Genomic DNA, 13019 nt, shown 5'->3' on the forward strand with positions numbered 1-13019 from the left:
GTACAGGCGTGTGTACGGGCCGTACCACCACGAGTACGCATATGCGAGGACACCCATAGTGATAGTGAACGTACGCACGCGTGTACGGGCCGTACCACTATGGGTGTTCTCGCGTATGCGTACTCATAGTAGTACAGCCCGTACCCACGCCTGTACGGGCCGTTGCCATGCATTTGGGGTGCCCTAGGGCCCCGGAACGCACCGTACCTGTGTGTGAAGCTCAAAATTACATAGGGGACACATGAGGGACAAGTATTAAGGCCTACATGCATGCTGGTTGTCATGGAGACCAAGTTGAAAGTTTGAATTTGTTCTGGAAGGTGCACAGCAGAAGTCAGTTGGAATGAATCTACTTTGTTGCAATGTGTTTGTGGGGTTGACATCATGCTGAAGAAAAAAACACAATAAGAACCCACTGACTGTGCTAGGTTTGAAGGGATTGGAGGAAACATAGGATGCAAATGTGAGTGACCAATCACTCTGTACTCCTGTGCATGAAACAGGCCAGCAAGGCAGATATAAGGCAGCCAGGTCCCATGAGGGAGCACTTGCCTGCACATCTTTGTATTCCACGACCCAGCTGCTGCTACTGATTCCCTGGAACCATGTCAAGGTCTGTGGAGAGGTCACAGCCCTTCACCCTGGAGGAGAACATTGCTCTGCTGGATGTGATCCTCCCACAGTACCCCATGCTGTATGGGCGTTCAGGGTATCAGGTGAGTGCAGAGTACACTGGCACAGACTGTGTCCCTTTTTTGTGACTGTGACTTCTGCCATTGTGTCCAGGTGTCTCACACATGCTATGTACTGTAGGGGGGGTCCCAGGGGGGGGAATGCCTGATGTCTCCGAGCCAGAGCATGCAGTGGTGCATGTCTGCCGTCCTCACTTGCATTGTGTTTACTGTGACAATCACTGCATGGTGCATGCCACATTCTGCCTGTCTTATCCTCCTGGGAATGTTGCCTCTACAGTCCTCATGTGATTATGTGGTCAGCCCAGTGTGACAGGTGACTGTAACCACAGATGTGTGTTAGTTCTGTGTACCTGTGCTGAGAGTGGCCACATGATGTGTTCGTACCCTGGACATCGGTGTGTGTGTAAGTCCCCTGTCATGTGGGTGGGTGCATATGTGGAGTGTAGCACCCCAGCTGCATGATGGATGGATATACCCTGGCCATGTGATGTGAGCAGGGAGCAGTGCTGTGTGTCTGACGTGCAGAGCCAGCCCCACACCTGTGAGCCCCCCCCAGTCTAGTGGCACATGTGCAGAGTGAGGTTTGTCGTTGTATTTGGCAATGGCAGGTGAATGTCCTGTGCCTGTGTGTGTCTGTGTACTTTGCTGCGGTAGCGTCAGTGGCCTGTGGCATGTGACTGCTTAGAGGTGCTGCACATTATCCTGGTGTAGCTTGTGATGCACAGTGTGAGCCTGGATCATTGATTGTGTAGTTGCCCTCATTCCACCTGTGTACTTTCAATGGCACATACTGCTTTTGCCCTTCCCCAGAGGATCATGTCCCTATGACAAATGTGCAATGCGTTGGATGCATACTATGCCTTGTTGTAAACAGCAAATGTGTTCTAAGATGTGTCTCTGTGACATGTGCCAGGTGTATTGATGTAGTGTCACTTGTTCATCCTCACAGGTGGGCGCCTCTGCCAAGGAGCAGATATGGCTGACCGCCGTCAGCGCCGTGAAGAGTGCGGATGGTCGGAAGCGGCGCCTGTCCCAGGTGAGGAAACGCTGGCAGGATATCCGGTGCTGGACGCGGAGGATCGCACGGGTCCTGCTGGGGGACTCACCTGAGAGCCATAAGAACCGCGGGCGCCGGCGACTGAGCCACATCCACAAGCGTGTGCTGCCGGTGGTCTTTCCAGACTTGGAGAGGCGCTTACAGGAGATGCAACAGCAGGAAGGGGGTAGGTACATATGTGCTTGTTGTGTTTCACCAGCATTTGTAAGTGCACAGTTGCATGGATACACTGCCAGGGTTTAAAGGTGCTGTGCAGATCCAGTTACCCACTGTATAGCTGTGCTCTCCTGCCTCCCTTCCCCTCCTTGCAATGTGTTCCCTGGTCTGTGTGTAGTCACTCCTTCACACGGTTATCTAGGCTGGCACTTTCTCCACGTGAACTATGCCTGTAGCATCATGTGTGGGGGTGGTGTGTAACAGGTTTTGGGACCTTGCCTGTGCCCTGTCCAGTTCAGTACATGTGGCTTCCATGTCAGTTGGCACTGATGCAGAGTCCAGACATGGGAGTTAGTCTCTCAAGTGTCATGCCTTACGGCACGCATGTCCTATGTTGTGCTCTGTGCCATTGTCCCCTGGCACCATGTATATTGACGTGAAATGTAGTACAAGTGTCCACTGTACAGCCTGACCTGATTTTCCTTGTTCATAGTCACAGTGGCCAGTGCCTGTGTGTCTTGTTACAATCATCTGATGCTGGCCATTTGTATATGATTATTTGGACAGGCGCACCTCGGGTATTTGGCGTCCAATCTTGCATTTATGCATCCCCTGTGTATTTCACCCAGACTAAGAGATGTAAGTGCCACCTGTGTCTCAACAAATTGTCTCATGTAGGGGGTGGTTGGTGCGGGGCAAGCCTACATGTCAAAACCTGAAATCTCCTTGCTAGTTCTGGCCAGTGTGTGATGTTTGGCTGGACATACACTGAAGGTGCAGTGAGCCAGTCATGTTGGGCATGTTTTGAGTATTACCTATGCAGCATGTGCCTCAAGCTCATGGATTTGGTCCCTCCTCATCCCTATTGTCGGCAACGCAGTGTGGTGCAGATGCAGTGCTGGATTGTCCCCAGGGCCTGGCTCCTATGTCAAACTACATTTCATGTCATTTGCTATTGTGTCATGCTCTCCATGGATTTTCATTGGCATGGTGGGTCAACCAACTGTGTGTTGCATGCCCTACATCTGTACCTTGTTTTGTAGATGTTACTGATCTTTCTTTTCAGGCTATGCACTGTAACCTATGTAGATTGGACTCATGTGACATATGTATACAGGTGTGTGATTAATTGCTGTCTCTTCACCTTGCCCACAGCATCGTCGGGGGACACGGAGGGAGACATGAGCACAGACGGAGCGGAGGGACCGAGCACCAGTGCCAGCGTTGACATCGTGGCTGGCACATTGAGTGGTACAGAGGCGGAGGAGAGTGAGGCCGAGGACCTGTCCACTGGCACCACCGAATATGAAGCCGACGGGTCCGAGGATGATCTCTCCGAGTGGGCGGAGGCTGCACCACCAGCTGACAGCGGCACAACATCGCACCCCGCCCCCTCCATTGCCATCAACCGCCTCCCACTTGCTCGTGTCCCTTCCCAATGTCCACGGTCACCACATGTCTCCTTCCTGCCAGGCACCGCACCCCCTGCCCCTGTCTCCACTGCTGCCGCCAATGCCGAGTCTGTGGACATCCAGCGGCAGTTGCAGGTTGGTCAGGCTGCGATCCTTAATGTCATCCATGGCCACAGCCAAGTGCTGCACAACATGGAGGCATACTTGGAGGGCATTTTTTCATCACAGGCTGACCAACGGCAGTTGCTGAGGTCCATCGACTCGACACTGACAGCAGCAGTGGGTCTCCTGCAGCGCTACGTCCCACCCCCTACCCCTGCCCCATCCACACTTCCCACTCCCATGCCTGTCCCACGTACACCCAGACGTACGCATGCACACACCACAACAGACACAGGCACCACACCAGCAGGGAAGGTCATAAGCACACCTCCTGGCACGCACACACAGGGTGAAGTAGGCACACCCACTGGGTCGGGGGCAAACGTAAGACACGCAGCCAGAGTGGGAGTCCGCATTCCACCCAATCCACTCCCTCCAAATCCCCTCCCCTCAGCTCTCCTGGCCACATATCACACAAAGACTCCTTCATGGCCGCTCTGTCCCTGAGCCGCACAGTGACACCACCCCGCAAGCGGTCAAGGGAGTCCCCGGTCAGGGTGGTTGATTCTCCCCCCCTGTCTATACCCTCCCCCAGTGGCGCTGCGACCCATCCCTCTGACCCCCCCCCCTCCTTGGGGCCTGTGGTTCCTTCGGGTGCAGGGGATTCCCTGGAGGACCTTGCTAAGGTGTGCAGCGAGATCCTGGCCTCCGCCTTTGGCCCTGCCCAACCCCCTGTGGTGGAGTCCTCCATCCCTGCACCCACGACTCCTACCCTTCGCCCTCCTGTCCCTGCGGTGCCTGGTTCTTCCCCCCCACATGATGCCCTCACCCCTGTGGAAGACGACGGAATCTAACTGTGCAGGCAAGCTAGGGGACACGCATCCCACTGTGTCCCCCATCCAGCTGTGACTTCTAAACTGCCCTATGGGCTTTGTAAATATTGAACTTCCTACAAACAAGATTTTTTGGTTCATGCTGAATAAAGCAATTTATTTTTTCCCTCTTGGAACACTACTGCTTTCCTGGTATTGCTGTTGGTGGGGCTGCTACATGGTTTTGGGTGGTGTTCATGTGTTGGGTGTGTGGGAAATGTAGTAGTGGCTGGTCATAGGGGGGACCCTGGGATCTGTGTGCCATCACACGGTGTTAGCTAGGTTTCTCTGTTCATGTAAGCAGTTGCTGCATGGTGAAAGTGTCCAAAGGTGTATTCCTTGCTCTGTGTACCCTGACATCTTCCCAGCAGGGTGTTCCCAATATTTAGCGCTGAGCTGTGTGTACATTAGCTGGGTGTGTGACGGACTCCTTCAACTTTGCACATGCATGCTGAGCAATGTCTCCACCTGCATCATTCGTGGCATCCTTGGTAGTCATTGTACTTGTGTATGTGGACTATTGACATGACTTCATGTGGACATGTTTTATTTTCTGCACTATGCATGCATATACTCCCAGCCTCGCACACATGTGGTACATGTACTGCAGGGTCTTTGTGCACCTGACTGAAATTTGTGGGCATGGTATCTGTGGCTACTCCACCCTTTGCGTTACATGGGCACTGCTGTGAGTGTTAGGCACACACCCCTCCTGCGTCTGGGCACTGCTGGGAGGACTCTGCACACACCCCTCCTGTGTCTGGGCACTGCTGGGGGGACTCTACACCCACCCCTCCTGTGTCTGGGCACTGCTGGGAGGACTCTGCACCAACCCCTCCTGTCTCTGGGCACTGCTGGGAGGACTCTGCACCCACCCCTCCTGTGTCTGGGTACTGCTGGGAGGACTCTGCACACACCCCTCCTGTGTCTGGGCACTGCTGGGAGGACTCTGCACCCACCCCTCCTGCGTCTGGGCACTGCTGGGATTGATAGGCACACACCCCTCCTGCGTCTGGGCACTGCTGGGGGGACTCTACACCCACCCCTCCTGTGTCTGGGCACTGCTGGGAGGACTCTGCACCCACCCCTCCTGTCTCTGGGCACTGCTGGGAGGACTCTGCACCCACCCCTCCTGCGTCTGGGCACTGCTGGGAGGACTCTGCACCCACCCCTCCTGTGTCTGGGCACTGCTGGGAGGACTCTGCACACACCCCTCCTGCGTCTGGGCACTGCTGGGGGGACTCTACACCCACCCCTCCTGTCTCTGGGCACTGCTGGGAGGACTCTGCACCCACCCCTCCTGTCTCTGGGCACTGCTGGGAGGACTCTGCACACACCCCTCCTGTCTCTGGGCACTGCTGGGAGGACTCTGCACCCACCCCTACTGTCTCTGGGCACTGCTGGGAGGACTCTGCACCCACCCCTCCTGTCTCTGGGCACTGCTGGGAGGACTCTGCACCCACCCCTCCTGTGTCTGGGCGCTGCTGGGAGGACTCTGCACCCACCCCTCCTGTGTCTGGGCACTGCTGGGAGGACTCTGCACACACCCCTCCTGTCTCTGGGCACTGCTGGGAGTGATAGGCACACACCCCTCCTGCGTCTGGGCACTGCTGGGGGGACTCTACACCCACCCCTCCTGCGTCTGGGCACTGCTGGGAGGACTCAGCACCCCCCCTCCTGTCTCTGGGCACTGCTGGGAGGACTCTGCACACACCCCTCCTGTCTCTGGGCACTGCTGGGAGTGATAGGCACACACCCCTCCTGCGTCTGGGCACTGCTGGGGGGACTCTACACCCACCCCTCCTGTCTCTGGGCACTGCTGGGAGGACTCTGCACCCACCCCTCCTGTCTCTGGGCACTGCTGGGAGGACTCTGCACACACCCCTCCTGTCTCTGGGCACTGCTGGGAGGACTCTGCACCCACCCCTCCTGTCTCTGGGCACTGCTGGGAGGACTCTGCACCCACCCCTCCTGTCTCTGGGCGCTGCTGGGAGGACTCTGCACCCACCCCTCCTGTGTCTGGGCGCTGCTGGGAGGACTCTGCACCCACCCCTCCTGTGTCTGGGCACTGCTGGGAGGACTCTGCACACACCCCTCCTGTCTCTGGGCACTGCTGGGAGTGATAGGCACACACCCCTCCTGCGTCTGGGCACTGCTGGGGGGACTCTACACCCACCCCTCCTGCGTCTGGGCACTGCTGGGAGGACTCAGCACCCACCCCTCCTGTCTCTGGGCACTGCTGGGAGGACTCTGCACACACCCCTCCTGTCTCTGGGCACTGCTGGGAGTGATAGGCACACACCCCTCCTGCGTCTGGGCACTGCTGGGGGGACTCTACACCCACCCCTCCTGTCTCTGAGCACTGCTGGGAGGACTCTGCACCCACCCCTCCTGTCTCTGGGCACTGCTGGGAGGACTCTGCACACACCCCTCCTGTCTCTGGGCACTGCTGGGAGGACTCTGCACCCACCCCTCCTGTCTCTGGGCACTGCTGGGAGGACTCTGCACCCACCCCTCCTGTCTCTGGGCACTGCTGGGAGGACTCTGCACCCACCCCTCCTGTGTCTGGGCACTGCTGGGAGGACTCTGCACCCACCCCTCCTGTGTCTGGGCACTGCTGGGAGGACTCTGCACACACCCCTCCTGTCTCTGGGCACTGCTGGGAGTGATAGGCACACACCCCTCCTGTGTCTGGGCACTGCTGGGGAGACTCTACACCCACCCCTCCTGTGTCTGGGCACTGCTGGGAGGACTCTGCACCCACCCCTCCTGTCTCTGGGCACTGCTGGGAGGACTCTGCACACACCCCTCCTGTCTCTGGGCACTGCTGGGAGTGATAGGCACACACCCCTCCTGCGTCTGGGCACTGCTGGGAGTGATAGGCACACACCCCTCCTGTCTCTGGGCACTGCTGGGAGGACTCTGCACACACCCCTCCTGTCTCTGGGCACTGCTGGGAGGACTCTGCACCGACCCCTCCTGTGTCTGGGCACTGCTGGGAGGACTCTGCACCCACCCCTCCTGTCTCTGGGCACTGCTGGGAGGACTCTGCACACACCCCTCCTGTCTCTGGGCACTGCTGGGAGTGATAGGCACACACCCCTCCTGCGTCTGGGCACTGCTGGGAGTGATAGGCACACACCCCTCCTGTCTCTGGGCACTGCTGGGAGGACTCTGCACCCACCCTTCCTGTGTCTGGGCACTGCTGGGAGTGATAGGAATACACCCCTCCTGCGTCTGGGCACTGCTGGGGGGACTCTACACCCACCCCTCCTGTGTCTGGGCACTGCTGGGAGTGATAGGCACACACCCCTCCTGTCTCTGGGCACTGCTGGGAGGACTCTGCACCCACCCCTCCTGTGTCTGGGCACTGCTGGGAGGACTCTGCACACACCCCTCCTGTCTCTGGGCACGGCTGGGAGTGATAGGCACACACCCCTCCTGCGTCTGGGCACGGCTGGGGGGACTCTACACCCACCCCTCCTGTGTCTGGGCACTGCTGGGAGGACTCTGCAACCACCCCTCCTATGTCTGGGCACTGCTGGGAGGACTCTGCACACACCCCTCCTGTGTCTGGGCACTGCTGGGAGGACTCTGCACAAACCCCTCCTGTCTCTGGGCACTGCTGGGAGGACTCTGCACACACCCCTCCTGTCTCTGGGCACTGCTGGGAGGACTCTGCACACACCCTTCCTATGTCTGGGCACTGCTGGCAGGACTCTGCACACACCCCTCCTGTGTCTGGGCACTGCTGGGAGGACTCTGCACCCACCCCTCCTGCGTCTGGGCACTGCTGGGGGGACTCTACACCCACCCCTCCTGTGTCTGGGCACTGCTGGGAGGACTCTGCACCCACCCCTCCTGTCTCTGGGCACTGCTGGGAGGACTCTGCACACACCCCTCCTGTCTCTGGGCACTGCTGGGAGTGATAGGCACACACCCCTCCTGCGTCTGGGCACTGCTGGGAGTGATAGGCACACACCCCTCCTGTCTCTGGGCACTGCTGGGAGGACTCTGCACCCACCCCTCCTGCATCTGGGCACTGCTGGGAGGACTCTGCACCCACCCCTCCTGTCTCTGGGCACTGCTGGGAGGACTCTGCACACACCCCTCCTGTCTCTGGGCACTGCTGGGAGTGATAGGCACACACCCCTCCTGCGTCTGGGCACTGCTGGGAGTGATAGGCACACACCCCTCCTGTCTCTGGGCACTGCTGGGAGGACTCTGCACCCACCCCTCCTGTGTCTGGGCACTGCTGGGAGGACTCTGCACACACCCCTCCTGTCTCTGGGCACTGCTGGGAGTGATAGGCACACACCCCACCTATTTAACAAAATGTACGCTTAGAACATACACGTGTGTGGGTTCGCTCCATGGGGGTACGGTTCGTACTTACACTGTTGGGGTGGGAGTACGCTCCATGCATACGAGGTGGGGGTACGGGTCGTACATACATGGTTGGGGTGGGGGTACGGGTCGTACTTACACTGTTGGGGTGGGAGTACTTTCCATATGTACGCAGGTGGGGTACGGGTCGTACTTACACTGTTGGGGTGGTGGTACGGTCCGTACATACACTGTTGGGGTTGGGGTACGCTCCATGCATACGAGGTGGGGTACGGGTCGTACTTACACTGTTGGGGTTGGGGTACGCTCCATGCATACGAGGTGGGGGTACGGGTCGTACTTACACTGTTGGGGTTGGTGTACGCTCCATGCATACGCGGGTGGGGGTACGGTTCGTACTTACACTGTTGGGGTGGGAGTACGCTCCATATGTACGCGGGTGGTGTACGGGTCGTACTTACACTGTTGGGGTGGTGGTACGGTACGTACATACACTGTTGGGGTTGGGGTACGCTCCATGCATACGAGGTGGGGGTACGGGTCGTACATACACGGTTGGGGTGGGGGTACGGGTCCTACTTACACTGTTGGGGTGGGAGTACGCTCCATACGTACGTGGGTGGGGTACGGGTCGTACTTACACTGTTGGGGTGGGGGTACGGTACGTACTTACACTGTTGGGGTGGGGGGTACGCTCCATGCATACGGGGTGGGGGTAAGGTCCGTACGTACACTGTTGGCATGGGGGTACGCTCCATACGTATGCGGGTGAGGGTACGGGTCGTACTTACACTGTTGGGGTGGGGGGTACGCTCCATGCATACGGGGGGTGGGGGTACGGTCCGTACATATCCGTACCCACGTTGTGGAATGCTTGTGCGGGCCGTACCCAGGCCTTTGCCACGTGGGTACAGCCGTCCCGCCATTGTTGGGGTGACGTAGGTGTGGGCGTGGTACGACTCATACCCACGCTCTTAAGGCATGGGTACGGGACGTACCTGTATAGTTGTGTTGCCGGTTCGCGTCGTCAGGCACTTCCGTTGTGGCGGACGCTGGCTTTGCTGGACACGCCCCCACTCCCTCGTAGTGACCAGGGCCTGGGGGTCAGGTATGTCCAGGGCATGTGTGCTGTGTGACTTGGGTGGTGGTTTTGTGGCCTGCCCCAGGTCCTGCCCCCCCCACTTTCCCCCCTCCCTTAGTTGTTCTGACCTTCTGCGGCGTCTGCGTCCGAACCTGTAGAGGAGGTCGACTGCTATGAGGGCCGGGATGACACGTAGGTTCGGGTCCATTTCTGTCCATCGCGTACAGGTCCTCCTTGTTCGCGTCGTCCTGATTTCCTGGCAGTTTTTGGCAGCCGGAATCGTAATTCCTGGTTTGTGAATGGCAGGCTGCGTGCGTCCCGACGTCACATCAGCGCTTTCCCGGATCGCATTTGTATGTTTATTTTCGTCGGTCGGGGTTTTGTACGAATCGTACGGAAATGGAGTTTCCGTGCGATTCGTAATTCCATGTTTGTAAGTTTTGACGACCGGGTACGCGACAAACGGAGAATGTGCTCCGTCCGACGGTTCGTACCCGGTTTTTACAGGATCGTGATCGGCGCCTCTGTGTGTTGTCCAAACACATATGTTTAAGCTTCTAGGTGAGGACCGGATCATAGGCAAACCAGAGATTTATTGACTGGACGTTGCCTCCTAGAGACCAGGAACACTGGGGCACAAAGACCCACATGTCAGGAGAGCCACTGTATTTGTGCTGAGAGTTATTGCCTTAGAGTAACTAAATGATGCAGCTGTGATGCTTGCTCATGTTTACAATGCCTCAAAGAAATGCCTGTCCCTGTTCAAGCCTCCATTTCACATCTTGTCTCCTGAAATGAGAAATTGAATATTTGTTCCATCTACAGAAAAAGTTTATATTCTTCCTACAACTGGTGATCGTTTTTTTTCTAACTTTCTCCTCTCAGAATTAAGCACCTATATAGACACCTATATATATACTCCCCTTGTTCTTCGAAGTCTTGTGATCCTGATTGATAGCCTGTAATTAGAGTAATCTAATATTGTTCCTTTCTGTAACTCCAATACATCGCCAAGAACATATACCCAGCTGGCAGCGGCCACCTTGCCCATATGGTATGGGAGCATCCGTTAATATGCACTTACTGGAGAAATCCATCCCTTCCATGGAGGAATGGAGGACGGAATTAAGAATTAAGATGGAGCTCTTTGGGATTATGGAAGGCTAGGAGGATCTAGGGGCTAATGCTCATAGTAGGGGTGGTTCTCCATAGAGAAAAGAGAAATAGCAAGCCAATGGCTCTTAGAAGCAGTCCACAAGCGGTGGAAAGCTGGATTAGAGCGAGGGATCATTGCTCCCACTTAGATAAAGACATTAATCAAGCTATTCGATGCCCAGGGGAAAGCAAATAGTCTGGGGACCATGTTGTAGCTACTTCCACAGTACTGGACCCTGAATGGCATCCCAACAAAGCTACATGGACTGGGTTGTAAGCCGCAATTTACTTAATGCAATTTACTATGTTGTATTATCTGAACATTGTTGTACCAGATAACCTGTTATCCTGTGTGTGAAATGACATTTTTTTTTTACTTGTTTTCAAATTAAAATTCACAGAATGGGTGATAGAGAAGAAGGTCCTCCCAATAGAACAAGCAGGTTTTAGGAAAAATCATTCCACCCTGGATGATATCTCCATGTTGAAACTAATTGAGGAGAAATACACAATCTCTTGTAGGTCAAACGTTTTAAGGCCTTCATAGATTTTTCAACGGCCTTTGAGAAGGTAGACCGACCATTACTATGGAGAAAATTACATAATATGGGATTGCCTGCTCCCCTGCTATCATTAATTATTGCACTAACATGGTGCCAGGTACTACTGGGAGGAAACCAAGGCCTATCATCTGTAATTCCCATAGCAAACGGCCTGAAACAAGGTTGCCTACTAGCACCACTACTATTCTCCTTATATATAGCAGATTTACCTGATTATTTTTCCCAATTATAGGGAGAAGTACCAAAGATAAGCAGCCGTCCTTTCGCATGTCTCTTTTAGGCAGACGATAAAGTAGTGATGGACCTAACCCCAATTGGGCTGAACAAAAAGCTGATATCATTACAGAATTACACAATGGCTCATTTCTTGAAGATAAATGTATCGAAAAGCAAAATTTTAATCATGAAATGAAATAGAAGTAGAAAATCAAGTAATTTTAAGTGGCACATTGGTCTTGAAAAACTGGAGGTGGTAGATTCATACCTCTACCTAGGGAAATTAATAGCGAGCAATGCGAAAAATAAACTTCATATCAAACACAGTACTTGTAAAGCTATATCCCACGCTAATGGTCTGCGCATTTTTTATAGTGCAGTGGGCAGAAGGCATTTTTTACATCTGCTGAAACTTTTCATAGCAAAAATCCCTCCAACCCTGCTCTATGCTATTGAATCAATCCCTGTAAAAGACTGGAGTTTTTTTAGAAAGGATCAAAGGCCAAATTTTACGTAAATTGCGCAATTTTAATACGTCAGTTTCATCCGACTGGAATTCGGCCTGATGAGCTCCTATATTCAAGGTATATCCAGGGTTTTACATTGGGGATACCAGTTAAAAAAAAAAGTGACTCTTACTCATTAAGAGGTTTCATGTGTCAAGAAATCATTGGCGGTCTTGGGGGGAAATATTCCCTATATCGTGATTTTTATTTTGCTCTAAACCTCTTTTGTGTAAAAGAAGAATCAGTGATTTCCCTCCTGCCATTAGAATTTAAATCCTCTTTAAAAACCTTAAGTAGTGAGATCAGCTTTAATAGAGATATTACAATTTGTAATGCTAAAGAGAGATTAAAGATAATAACTAGGACGAGCTCTCCGTGAATTTCCCAGAAATATTTATCTTGGAACCTAGAACATGGAATCCGACGTTGGCTCACCCTATGTCGCATGAATCTTTTACCTTTAAACGATTTAACAGCAAACTGGTCCCAGAACTTTGAAAATGGAAACATTTGTAATTTTTGCAAGCTGAGTATTCAGAACCCGGATCCCGTCTTGTTTGTATGTCCAGCATTGGTTTTGAGTCGTCGTCGCTGGCTTAGGCCAATGTTTTTACAAAATGGTGTTAAAGATGTAGCTTCTGCCCGTAATTTTCTCTTTTGCCCGATAAATGAAGTAGTCTGTGTATAATTATTCAACTTTTTTAAGGAGTTTATGTATATATTTTAATATCTTATATATATTATTTTAATTGGGCTGCTTCCCTTGTGTCTGTTGCCCTATTATGGAGTCCTAATATTCTCTCCTTTTCCAGATAGTATTTTGCACATGTTTTGGTTACTACTTAATTGCTCTTTGC

This window comes from Triturus cristatus, chromosome 1_2 (assembly GCF_964204655.1).
Source record: "Triturus cristatus chromosome 1_2, aTriCri1.1, whole genome shotgun sequence".
NCBI lineage: Eukaryota > Metazoa > Chordata > Amphibia > Caudata > Salamandridae > Triturus > Triturus cristatus.